The sequence below is a fragment of the Pinus tabuliformis genome, chromosome 5_2, assembly GCF_031772625.1.
Source record: "Pinus tabuliformis cultivar Carrire ecotype Pingquan chromosome 5_2, CPIR1, whole genome shotgun sequence".
In the NCBI taxonomy this organism is placed as follows: Eukaryota; Viridiplantae; Streptophyta; class Pinopsida; order Pinales; family Pinaceae; genus Pinus; species Pinus tabuliformis.
In genome coordinates, this window is record NC_142306.1 from 734603423 (window position 1) to 734616868 (window position 13446).

Consider the following 13446-nt stretch of genomic DNA (forward strand, 5'->3'; position numbering starts at 1 on the left):
TATGCAGGCTTCAAGGAGAGGAGCTCATCTGGATCGAAGAGGCTTGGCTGCTACAAACAGCGTTGGACTAAAGGTAAGCCTTAAACACATGGTTGCTTTTATTTTAAATGCATATTTAGGGAAAGATAGTGCTTGATTGTTTTGTTTTTCACTAGAAACGCCTTAGTTTCTAGGGAGGTCGGTTTTGTCCACAAAATTGACTCTTTCCGCATGACAGGGACGAACTTTGTAATCAACTTTGTTGTCTAGTATCACTGTGTTTTTACTATTTTCACTTCTGTTAAGCATATTTCTTATGTTTAATCAATTGTCGCAAAGTCTTTCTTCTCAAGAAGTTCTCTCGATTTATACACTTTCAATTAAAAATCAATTCAATAATGGCTAGTCAATTCTACATCATCTTTAACATATGATCATTTCAAATCATTTACTATATCCGAGCAAGGGACATTTTGTATTTAGTATGGCGTATTACTTTATATTTACAAAGGCTAAGATGTAGGTTTACCATATGGCAAAGTTTACTTTGGAATTTTTATGAAATATTTGGATGACATTTTCCTTGTTTGTTGGAGCAATGGACATGGTGGTGGGATTTGCATTGTACCTGCATTAATTGTCTATATTATGGGAGTTGTGGGCATTGTCGTACATTGAATCTAGGGAAAAATTTAGGGGCTAAATTTTTCTCATGGATTAACTTTCCATATTCACCAATTTCCATTTCTCTCAAAATGATTCACTCAAAGTCTATTGGATAAAAATTAAAATCATCAAAATTTTCTTGGAACTATATGAATCCTTAGAAATTATAATTTTTTTTATGAAAAATACCACCATCATATTATAGTTATCATTTTAAACATGAGTAATATTTTCCAAGGTTTATACACATTAAGATAAAATGGATCCCTGAAATTTCCGTAATTGAATGTAGGAGTTGTGGGAAGAGGAGGTATGGGAGTTGTGGCACATTGATTCCCTTAGTCACACCTACATTCATTTGTAGGTGAAATCTGGTTGTTTATCATCTAGATTACTAGGTCTTTCTTGTGTAGTTATGGGTTGTCTACAAGTTGATCAATTATCTGTTAAACATGTTTTGTTTTGGGTTTAGGAAATATCCTATGATGTTTGTAGGGTTGACATTGGTTGTGCAAAGACCACAATTATGGTTTTAGATCTAAATATATTTCTCCTAGAATATGTTATAGTTTGATGCCTATTATTTCTTTTGTGTTCCTATTTACTATAGTGCATGAAATATCCTTTTTCGTTATACATTTCCCCACAACTTTTCGCTACTCTCATTATACATTACTCATGTTGTCCTAAACCTTTTATGCATAAAATTTAAGGATAGTCACAAAGAAAAATGTGTTTTCACCATCTTGGAGAAAAATTCTTCCATGAGACCTACACCATCTTAAAGAGCATAATTTTTCCTTTCCAACGAGCTATTACTTAGCCCGAAACTCCAAGAGGTTTGGGAGAAATGAATTTTTGAAGTTAATTTATTAATTCTAGATATGGAGATGACCTGAGCAAGCCTACACAAGTCGGCCTCCTAGTAGGGACGTGACTGTTCATTGTGAGGATTCAAAAAGTGTATAAATAAGAGGTTAGACCTCTATTTCTTAGACAACAATTCGGTGAAAATCACACTCAGGGAACCTGGACAAGATAAGACAGTGAAGATAGAAGGAGTTGACATCTTGTGAACTATACGTTAAGGAGTATATTCCTGTGGAAGACTACGGTTAAGAAGTTGATGATAGCGAACTGTGTTAGGGTGGTTGGAAGAGACAATTTTAAGATATTTCAGTGCATCTGAGCACAAGGACTAAGCCTTAGACTATTGGATGATAATTTGGATTGAACATGGTCTACTTGTTGCAGATAAACTCCTTCCTAGTTGCAAACAGAATTGGGTTATCTCTTGCACACCACCGACCTGTGTAAATTATTTATTGTAGACCTTTTCTTTTGCGGATCTGAGACTCCTGTTGCATACCCTTTAGTGGCACAGTTGCAGATCATTTAACTTGTGATAAAAGACCTCAACTTGTGGAACCAGTTATAACCTTATTGGTTGTTGTACCTTGTGGACTGTATATTAATTTTTTTTATAGATTGTGTATGGGTTCAAGCTATGACTATAGTAAACACATGTGTTAATGAAGCATTGAAGATTGGAATCTCCCCATCACAACAACAGTAAACTATAACATAGAGAAGTCAAGCAATCATGAACTGAAGATAGGACAATGAGTAGTGAAGGAGGATTGCCTTTAGATACTGAAGCATTTCGTGTAAGTTCTATCTACATTCTTTGTTAAAACCAGGATTGGTGTCCTCGGAGTTGGTGCTCCAAAACTCAAGGTCGGTGCTTTGGACGAGATAGGGTCGAAGCCCTAGAGGTCGAATCCTTATCAAAGACCAAGTTGGTGCTTGGCAATAATTGTCATACATTGTACTTATTCTTTTATACTCAATAAAATTATTCTTATACATTTCTCTGATTAAATTGTTAAGAATCTATTTGGTAATAATAACAATTGAAAGAAAATATGGATTCACCCCCCTCTCAGTGTTTCCAACACGTCTCACCTTATATATACAGTCTGTCCATTTGTATTGGTTAATGAAATGCATAGTGGCTAAAGAAATGGTGGTGAACATCAACACCGGCGTTTGCAACTAGTCGGATCCAGGCCTCCGGGCCATTCAGAAAGAGCTCCAGCTCATTCAACGTCAGCTATAAAATCAAAATGCTCACCTGGTTCGCATCGAGCGACATATTCCATGTTTGTCGCAATCTGAACTGCCAGGTTCAAGTGCTAAAGATCTTGCTCCGATGGAATCATCAAATGAATAGTGGGTCAAAGTTATGCCTATTAATTTTGTTTAATTTTGATTGTATAAGTCGAGTAGCATCCCTGTTTTCAATGTTATGTTTACTAGTTGGTTTCCATACTATTAGCCTTATAAGGCTTGGTTAGACAGACTCAAACAATTTATGTTTTGGATGGCTTATCATGTGATTCAGTTGCCAATAGACCCGGTTTCCCACTGGGCAGATTGAGGCTACCGAATGACTTATATTTGTAACATGCTTGTTTATAGATGAGTGAATGAAAGGTACTGCTAAACTTACAAAAAAATATAATGCAAAAATAATCATCAAAATAAGTTACAAAAATATACACAGCCTCACATTCGAAAACTAATATGAACGTTGTGAGAAGATTTGAAATTTGGGTGTAAAAAATTGCACCTTCACCCAACAAAAAGTGAAAGTTAAAAAGTGAAATATACATACAATTCATTATAGCTTTTAATTTTTTTCAAAAAAACATATAACAAAAAAATCACGAGAATAAAATAAAGCAAAAAAAATCACAAGAATAAAATAAACTAGCAATATTGTAACTCTTCCAGCTTTATTGAGATCATTATACTTCCGCATGGTGTAGACAACCCCATCATTTTTCAAAAACAAATAATTTAAAAAAGAAACAAATAACACAAGAATCACGAAAAACTCATGAGAATGAAAATGAAATAAAGAAGCAATAATTCTACCTCTAGATGATGATAGACAACCCACCATACATAATTTGATATATAATTTTTTTAAACAAAAGAAAAAAATAACAAAATAATCAGCAAAATTATAACTATTTTACCTTTATTGATATCATTATACCTCCATATGGTGTAGACAACCCCACAATTGTAACATTAGTGTTGATTTACAACCATAATTCTACCTCTAGATGGTGATGGACACCCCCACCGTATATAATTTAATATATAAATTTTGATAAAATTAATAGTTCTCCCGGTTCTAAATCATTGATTTAGATAAAATAAAGCAGCAATTATTGCATCTCTCCCACCTTTATTGAGCAAATTTTGATAATATTGATGGTTCTCCAAGTCCTAAATCATTGATTTTCTATCCAAAATTGCCTGGTTCTTTATGGCGGGAAAATAAAATAAAATTAAAACCCCTTTATTTTCAACTTAACTTTCAAAGCCATGTGAGTGATCAAAAATATGGGTAACGTCCACGGTATCATTAAAATATTTAAAGGAGAGTTTTATATGGGATAATTAGTCTGTAAATTCTAAATAGTAAAATTGTAGTTATCAAACTAAAAATAAATTAAATAATAATTTATTTATTATTAAACACTAATTTATTTATTTATTTATTGTTTATAGGTTAATATTTAACTAAAAGATAAGTTTTTTTTGTTTTGTTTTTTTTAATGTTTTGTTAATGATTTTGACAATAATTAAGATATGATATTTTCAACAACAAAAAAATTACTGTTTGAATTTGATTTTTTCTTTTTCAAGAGCATGTATTAATTTAAAATTAATATAATGGATCATATTTCCTATTTTTTACATAATGAGCTCAATTCTTATACTTCACTATCTAGATCACCCTCAAGAAGTTTGTAAATGTATAAAACTGATGAAATTGCGATGCAAAGAAGAAACTATCAAAATTGGATAACGAACAAATTCCAAGGTCAAAGAATAACCTACTTTTACTATCGAATCATCATAGACATTGTTGTTGATTGTGCACAATAATCAATTTGTAAATGCTTACATGCTCATTCGTTTTTTTAATAAACAATGACTAATGTTATTTTTGTATACTTAATTCCCACATGTTTTGTAAATGAGTAAAGAAGTGAAGGAGAAGTAATGGTAGGTTAAAGATGAAAGGAAGGGAAAGATTAAAGACAAGTACAAAACTCACTATGTAAAGGTACATGAAATGATGTTAGTGAAAGAAGATGTTGTGGTGGTGGTCATTGTGGCTACTACTACAACTCATATTTGTTAGGATGTTGAGGACCAATTAATGTTAAGCATAATTGTGGCATCAAGTGGTGCCCTCATTGTAGCACAATGCATTTAGAAGGCATATCCCTTGAATTTGATCACTATCAATTGACTTCTCTCCTTACCTATGTTAATGTCAAGACCCCTAGGAATATTGTCACCTTAATAATAGAAGCAAAGCTAAGTACCAATACTCCATACCTCTTAAGATTTAATAATCTCATATTTCATATTATGCATTGACCCATTTGAATAAAATTGTTATTGATTCTTTCCAGCTTTCTATGGTAAGAATATGTGGATGTAAAGGCTTTGAAAATAATATAGTTTTTCTTTGTATGTTAGTAGTTTAGATTTCTTTGTTCAAGAAAACAAGGTATTCCATACAAAACAAACATCTTCAATAACCACTCAAACAATCAAATCAAAGATCATAAAACCAACATTTTTATGTGGTTTAAACCCTCTAAGAGGGAAGCACTCCATGGCCCCAGTCAATGTGGCTACTTGAGACAATTTCATTAATGTAAAAGAAATTTTTTACATAAGAGTGCTCCTCATAATCGATCATCAACAAATGACCCTTCATGTTCTTTAAATAGAGATCATGGACCAATCAAGTATTAATCCATGGATCAATAACCATTAATGTCAAGGAGAATATGATCTATCAAATCACTCTATGTATAAAACATATCATTATCGTCGAATTATAATGCAACTAATGCACGCTAAACAAATTACACTTTTTCCTAAAGACACGTTGACCAAGTTGAACTTAACTAACTCCTAAGTGTCTAAATATCCTAACAATATTTCTTTATAACATATTCTTACTTGCCTTCCCATTTCATGGATTTCCCCAACAACCCACATGGAGAAACAATTTTGAAAACAAGAATTATAAAAAAAGTATTCCATATGAAAAGGAAAGGATTTTGTTAATCAACAATCATAACATGTGGAGATTTGATTTCGACAAATGACACTAATTTGGAACTTTGTGGTCAAGATTTATTAATGATAGGATGTGAGCTACTGAAACACACTCACACACAAATGCATGTGTGTGTTAAACCTAATCATATCTCTGATGGGTGGAGTGTCCACTTGACACATTAAGGAGTTTCAAAAACTCGAACATAGTTTAATATGGAAAAACTATTGTAATAAACATGATCATGTTTATGTTTATTCTTGGGTATTAATTTGTCTCAAGCTTTAAATGATCCATGCATTACCCATGGCCATGTAAATTGGTTGTAGAAAGTCACCTTCACTAAAATATGGTTTTCTTTGTACACAAAAAATGGCGAGGAAAGAAAGTTATTGTTCCCTATAAATATTTATATTGAAACGTATTTATTTTGTGGATATTAATAATGTTATAGCTATTACTTTCCAAAGGAAATCAAATGGTTAAGAGTGAGCACATCAACAATATTCTTACAAATAATTAAAAGTGTAAGCATACAACCTTTAATCTATATATCATGATGGGTTAGCTCTTTTGGTAGGGATTTTCTTTGAATTTCGCACAAGAGCTCCCAAGGTTAGTTCCTTGAGTTGATTGTCTTTATTTCTTGCCTCACTCAATGTCCTTGTTGATTCAAGTGTTGTAATTAGCAATGATGGGTTTTACAGTGGTACCATCTATAGTGAAACAAAGTTCCCTAGACTTTCCCTATGAGATTTTCCTTAGATAAAGGACCTTAATTAATCATATATATTCTGTTCTTAGGATTCATGTTATTAATTTTCTTGAGGAATTCTTTTTAAAACTATCAAACCTAGTGATATGGTAGGAATTTTACATCATGTGTATACTTACCCACTTGGATTTGGAATAACTAACTAGTAGGAACAAGGATACGGGGGTTATATAATTTTTTTCTTGAGATAACAAGTAGAATAATTTGAATTCATAACCAAAACAATGGATTGAATATGTATGAAATGGTCCATAAAGTTTCTTTCTTTAGCATAAAATTAGAAGTTCAAACTCCAAAGAGAAATCCTATTAGAAGGGATAGTCGACTTAGTCGACTAGACCCAATAGGCGAAGCCATTCGATTGTCCAAAATAGAATGTGAGTCAATTGACCACGAAGTTCAGTCAACCGACCAAGGTAGTTAAATACTTATAACTACCTAGTTACTGAATATCATACATAAATATCCCATTGTATAACCAAGTGAGAGAATGACTAGAGGAACTATTGTAAGTAGTGTGCTACATTAATAAAGAATCCTATTTTTGGGTCTTCCACTACTTCTGTTATCTCTCATTTCTCTCATCTATGTGTGTGTGTATATATTAATGTGTATGATAATGTATCCTGCTATGTTGGTATACCATTGATAACTACTCACTAATCCTTATATTACAACACTGGTTTTGTTGCCACTAGTTCCTAAACCTAAGTTGAAAAATTATGCATACAATGATGTTGAGTTTGGAAGAGATATGTGAGTGGTCGCAATGAAAAATTGAGAACTATCTCAAGAACTATGCAAAATTGACTAATGATAGAAAAAGTAAGATATTTCTTCAGAGAGGCCCATGGGACATTTTTATAATCCATTCCAAAAGAAATTATTAGATACATTGACCATGTTGTTTATTGTCACTCCCTGTAAAAAGTGTTTTCAATTGCCCAAAGTGCAAAAGATTAGTAAAGCTTGTAGTCATCTCCCAAACTGTAGAAGCACTCAAAGCTAAATCAAAGATCAATAAATCTTGTAGTCATCTCCCAAACTGTAGATGCACTCAAAGCTAAATCAAACCCCCTCTGCTGCATAGTTCTCGGAACGATATTTCTAACGGTATGTGGAAGTCTGAAAATGGACTTCTGGATCAGAAGATATGGCTATTTAAAGTTCAGGGGTTTTGTTGCCTTTGAAAGGAAAGAAAGAAGAACATTTCGGAGGTTTGGGAGCATTTCACAAATCACAATCAGGGTTTTCTAAAAGTAGCAGCAGGGAGGGAAGAGAAAACTAATGATCACCGATCACTGATATCGGAGATCGAAGGTCCAATGCATAGTGTACAGTGCTTATTGGAGATTCTAGCAATCTCGCATATCAACGATTGTAAATGTTAGAGGACCAACAGCGAAGCGATCACCGATATTGAAAATCTCATATCGGGAGGATCAAGGGCATCGCACATTGGTGATTAGAGGTCCATGGCAGTCATAAATCGGTGATCGAACTCAGAGCAGCATGGAATATCGACGCATCACATGTCAGATGTCTGATATATCAGAGGTCCTGTATCAGCGGGCTCACACATCAGAGGTCATAGCCATGTCGCAAATTGGCAATCGACGATATTCAACTGACCATTATAAATAAATCGCGGGAAAAGAATGTTGATGGTGTCAAAGCACCGAGAGGGTCGAAATCAATTTAACAAATGAAATCAATCGTAAAACAAGAAGCATGTGGTCCTTTTCTCTCTCCTCTAGGGGGCCACGTGGCAAAGTATTATTGGATCCAGTAAACACACGGTAGCGCTGACTTCACCGTGACATGGAAGTACGAAGGACATGTGGCATATTGATCTAGCACTTTCAAGGTCCTATGGGGGCATATCCAGGTGACATGTGTCACCCCTTAGGAAGCGACACGTGGCACTGATGACGTCATCAATCAGAAATCAGTGATCGGGGATAGCAACACATTGTGCATCAAGAGGAATTCGCCAAGAGCGAACCTCCGACTGGGGGGCTCCGATACAAGGGTTGGACCACGATCACATAAAGGGCCAAAGAACCAGGGGCTGAGCACGAAGGTTGATTAACAATCACAAGTTATGGAGGTCACACCAGTGACATGGCTCAGAAATCGTTGATGTGCCAATTATGATACTCCAAGCAGGCCCAATCGACGATCGACATTCGTAATGTTGCAAGAGTTGTCCAATGTAAAGGTTAAATATTTCGCCAATATGTGGGATATTTCTTAACAAAGGAATGAGTCTCCCGAGCACGCATCCAAAGGCCCTAGCACCCGAGGACTAAGCACCTGGTCATAGCCCCCGTTCATATGAAGGAAAACGGGCTCAAAGAAAAAGGGGCTAAAGTGGATCGAAATGCGTCATTCTGTGAGGTCTTTTAATACAAAATTTCTGAGGTAATAATTGTCCGATAATGGAATACAAGGCTTTAAAGATGCAATGGGTCGGCAGCTGAGGCATTGAATGAAGGCATGGTCCAACAGTAAATCAGTATGGGAACTCAGGAAGACTTAATGCCTCAGCGTGGAGCTCTACTCAGTGATCCAATATAATTTACTTATAGATGCATCAGAATTACATGAAACAAAGCTTATTAACCATGGAACTTAAAGCACATAAAACAATGTGGAAATAACTTGATAAGCATGAAACCATGACACAAATATTTGATTACGGAGTTCGTCCAATTTAGATTACATCTCCGGGCCCTACTCAATAGTGGGGAGGCCTTCTTTCATTAAGTGGCATAAAAGAGATAAAAGTACAAGCCACATTCATTTACAATCCTTATACCTCCAAGATGGAATATGGATGAAGAATGGGGAGCCCAGCTTCAGAAAGAGACAGTACCACCAAAATCTTGGTGAAAAATCATGTAGAATTGCCTATCTGAACACCCAATTCGGAGAAATGAAGCTTATGCACCCTCTCGAAACCTCCCTACTTCTCAAGGCGAGGTTTTGGCCTGCTGCCAAGTTGGGTTACTACTGCATGCAATGTGTTATGAACTATCATGCCAGTCTCCTCTCTTTTCCCTGTGCGGACAATCCATTATATAACCTTGATCGACTAATTCCTCAATCTTGGGCAGTTCCAATAGAGGAAAAGTTTAGCAACAGTTCGTTTCCACCAGAGAATCTCAGGCCTGGAATAGTAAGTGGTAACAACCCGTTTAAACATATCATAAACCTCTTAACTGCATGTTCATCCCTTAACTGAGCAGTTTTAACATCAACGGAAATAATCCAACGACGCAGATAGCCTCATCACAAATCACAATCGGTGTTTTCAATCGACGAGCAGTCATGACCTTTGTGACAAGTGGCATGTAATAATGGCGGACCCGATGGGATATTAAACACAGTGTATAATATATCAGATCTTAAAACCATTGCAAATCACAATCGATGGAATCGACAGGTCTTATTGTTTTAAGAACACATGTTGTGCGATATGCAATAGCGATATCGCAATCACAACCTTGACTACCAGAGGCCTATTCTGTAAGGAATTCCCTTTGTGATTGCGATATGCGATTATCGCTTCGCATCTTGACTCCGCGGGGGTTGGTTCTGTAAAACTGATTCGCCTCCAATCTACGATTGCGATATCGCAATCGCAACCTGATAGTGTTGGGGATGATTCCTTAATTGCAAACCTCTATGATCGGTGAAATGCGGGGCCAATGGTTCCCTACCACTTGGCGCTTCCCCATTTGCTGAAGAGTTATGCCATGCCATCTTCTCCTGCTACCTGTCCAAGTCAAACCTAACTTTGAGTTGCTCTAACTTATTCATATGAGCTCGGATTCAAGTGAAGTTCGCATCGTTGGAATCAGGATGACGAGCACTTCAATTTGATGCTACATTTATAAAGTTTCTGTCACTTTCATTTTCGAGCTTTTTTACCATGCCATTGGTACCTTTTAGAGATCCACCTAGATCAATCCTCCCCTCTAATAGCTTTTGGATTGCCAAAAGCATTTTCAATCAATTGGAAAGTGAGGAAATTTCTCCCTCACTTTTTCTTTCTCCATCCACTGAGCTTCTCAGATGCATTCCTTTGAAGCCAACATGAATGTAATCCACATCTCCTTGTCATGAAGTTCTGGTTTTCCTTTCGAGTATGATATCTTCGGGCAACTTGTCTAGATACTCTAGTGCAAAATCATCCACTATAGGAATCTGTGCAACCTCTTCAGTATCCATAATCAATGGAGGTTCATAAAGCTTCAGGTTTTCAACGTTTACTACTGAGTACATTTGCATATAAGTGGTCAAGTCAATCTGAAAATCATTGTCTCCAATCTTTTCCAATATGGTGAAGGGACGATATCGAGTGGGTCTCAATTTCTTCCCTTCTCCCTTCATTCTATCCTTGCTTATGTGGATCCATACCTTGTCCCCAACTTGAAATTGATGGTCAAATCAATGCTTATCATGTCGAGCTTTATACCGAGCTTGACTCTTCTCCAAATTCTCCTGTACTACTTGATGAATCACATGTATCTGTTGAATAAACTTCCATGCTTTGTCCCTATCATCTCATCCTTTTCCATCCTCATCTTTACCAAAGACCATGTCTAAGGGATCCTTTGGTAGATAACCAAAACATGTCTCAAACGGTGAGCTCTGTGTGGATGAATTTGCTATTCGATTGTATGCATGCTACACATAAGGAAGTTGTTCATCCCACAACTTGGGATGTTTTCCACAATAGCCTCATAATAAGTGTACCATGGTGCGGTTGATGACCTCTGCCTGCCCATCAGTCTTTGGATGAAATGTCATACTTCTTTTCAACTTAGTGTCCATTATTCTCCACAAGTTGGTCCAAAACTCTCCAAGAAAGCACGAGTCTCGATCTAACATAATAGATGTGGGCAACCCAAAATGGACCTAGACATGCTGAAAGAAAAGATAAGCAGTCTGCTCAGCAGTGACCTGGTTTTTACAAGGCCTTAAAATACACATTTACTAAAATGATCCACGATGACATACAAATAGTCGTGACCTTTCCTAGACATATGCAAACCACCTACAAAATCCATGGACACACTTTTGCATGCTCGACTCAGAATAGGGAGTGGTGTGTAGAGCCCAATTTTTCTATTAGACGGATTTGAAACATAACACAACACACAACCCTTTACAAAACGAGTCACAATGTTTTCTATATGAGGCCAAAAATAAAACCTCTATAAATGACATAAAAAATTTTCAACCCCAAAATGACCAAACACAAGAGAGGTATGGGCTCGATGAGACTTCTAGTACAATTGTAACCATTGGAATTCTAGTACAATAATATCAACACCACCCATTGGAACAGAAAGCATTGGAATATTCAATAGATATTCCCCCATGGTTAGCTTGATATTATGGTACTTTCTAGAGAAATTTATAGTTCCTACATTTGAAACCATCACTTGCCACTTTGGTGCTAGATATAGGAAGAAATTCAATTCCTTTGCTATCTCACAATGAATAAAATTATGGGTACTACCCGAATCATTCATCACTATTAACTTTTTCTTCTTGGTATATCGTTCTATCTTGAGAGTTTGAGGAGTGGTAATTCCTACCAATTCATTACAAGATATGGTCAAATTCATTTATTCTTTCTCTGGGGTTGGTTCCTAGGGTATATCCTCCCCTTTTGATGTTTCTTGTTCCTTTTCTTCCTCCTCTTCACAATCTACGTAGAATAATTTCTTATCATCACACTTATGACCTTTAGTGTATTTTATATCACAACTATAACAAATACCTTTTCTATTTTTTCCTCCAATTTTTTTGGTGTCAACCTTGTAGGTTGTGGAATATTAGGAGAAACAATACTTCCATCTTTATAGTTGTGAGTGGTATACTTCCTTGTTTCCATAATTGTGCTTTCATCTTTTTTTGCCACCTTGAATTCCTTCTCCAATTAATCAAGTTCCCAAAGTAGAACCTCATGTTGGATGTTATCTTTTAAATTCCTTATGAAGACATCAATCCTATGCTCCTTTGGAAAATTGGTTACCCTAATATTCAATTTTTGGAAGTCTTTAATGTGCTCCTCCATTGAACCCTTTTGTTTGAGATTTAACAATTCACTAAAGAAGGTGTTGCTCTTTGTATCTTCATAATGTGCTATCATTTCCTCTGTAAACATTGACCAAGTGACAAGTGGTTTACAATAACAATTCCATCTATACCATACAAACTGATTGGGTTCTAAATATAAAGATGCAATACATACCTTTTGTGAGGGTTGCACATCCTGTAGATAAAAATATTTCACCATCTGTAGTATCCATTTACCAGATCCTAGCCATCAAACTTCCTCATATCTATTTTTAGAATGTGGTGGTTCATAAACCCCACATTGGAGTTTCTAAAATCATAATTCATATTCCCTTTGTCCTCATCATGATTTTCATGGATTATGATATCACCACCAGGAAGACTTTCTTGCAATAACTTTGTCAAGCCTTCCTTCAAGCCTTCCATGTCTGCTTTTAAACCATTCATGTCACCTTTTAAACCATACATGTTTCATTTTAAACCATCCATTTCACCTTTTAGTTCATCCTTGGTTTCTCTTTGTGAGAGCGAAATTTGTTGCACTTGGTCCTGTAATTTTGATATATCATGTTGCAATTCTTCATCTTCATGCATCATAGTAGAGATTTCTAAGGGATTAATGGGTGTAGAATTCTTTTTCTTAGGAGGAATTTTAAAACCCAATACTGATGTCTATGCTTCAATATGCCCTTGGAATCACTTAAAACTGATTTTTGAAACAAAAGTTATGCAATTTTTAAAAAACTACACACCTTTTTCTTGTTATTAG